Source organism: Lepidothrix coronata, unplaced genomic scaffold (assembly GCF_001604755.1).
Source record: "Lepidothrix coronata isolate B3197 unplaced genomic scaffold, Lepidothrix_coronata-1.0 Scaffold307, whole genome shotgun sequence".
Lineage (NCBI taxonomy): Eukaryota > Metazoa > Chordata > Aves > Passeriformes > Pipridae > Lepidothrix > Lepidothrix coronata.
Window position 1 is genome coordinate 336,504 of NW_016690487.1, and position 878 is coordinate 337,381.

The window sequence follows — 878 nt, forward strand, 5'->3', positions numbered from 1 at the left end:
AGACCTGACGGTCTGAGAGTGCCTGACCTTCTGTTGTGTCCAGCTCTGTTCTCAGCACACTGAACCATCTGGAATAACACCACCTAGGACCAGGACCAAGAGGTGTTTGTGCTTTGCCCCATGCCGTGTTGCACTGAGCATTTCCAGGCTCTCAGCTTTGGCACACGGGCAGGGGCTGCATCTGTTTTACCTCTTTTCCCAGAACTAGTGGGGCCCTTAGGAAGTGCAGTGTTGGCTCTGGAGCCGTGTGCTCCTTCCACAGCAGAACCCCCCGAGCAGGTCACCTGCTCTCTGAGTTGGCTCGAGGGAGCGCTGTGCCTGCCCTGGCACTTGGCACAATCACTAAGGGAGGATTTAATCTGTAACTTACAGCGTGTACTTGATCGTGCAAACAGTGATGAAACCCGCCCCCACTCAGGGCTGTGTACAAACACCACTGCCACGGTGTGGGGTGAGACCGAGGTTGTGGTGGCTGACTGCAGGGGAACATCCAGGCTCTGTCTAACCCCATCTCTGCCGCAGCCCACGGGCTGGGCTGCGCTGGGGTAATCCTTGAAGCAAGAGGCAAGTGTGAGCAAAACCTGCCGGAGCTGAAGTTACACCTTGACAAAGGTGCTGCAGTGACAGGGTGAGTACTGGTGCCGAAGAAATGCATCAGGGTTTGCAGTTCCCTGAAAAGCAGCCAAGTGGAGCAGACGTCTCCTGTGCCATCTCCTGCCCAACAACCCCTGCTGCAGTGCTCAGGAAAGCTGGTGGAAGTCCTGTTCTGCACCACTGGGCTGGGGGCTGTGCCAGGGTCCTGTGCGGCAGCACCAAAACTTCACTTGGCACTTGCAGAACTGGGGTGGGAAAAGGGCGGGTGGTGAGCTCTGGGCTGG

At 57.3% G+C, this 878-nt stretch overlaps 1 protein-coding gene across 1 annotated transcript in view; it reads left to right on the forward strand.

The window, feature by feature from the left end:
- The first annotated feature begins 444 nt into the window (after positions 1 to 444).
- Positions 445 to 878, forward strand: part of TMEM150C (transmembrane protein 150C) — a 29,274-nt gene continuing 28,840 nt past the window's right edge. The window contains exon 1 of the mRNA XM_017837620.1: positions 445 to 628. The gene's annotated coding sequence lies outside the window, so the exon portion shown is untranslated. The remainder of the gene's footprint in view (positions 629 to 878) is intronic.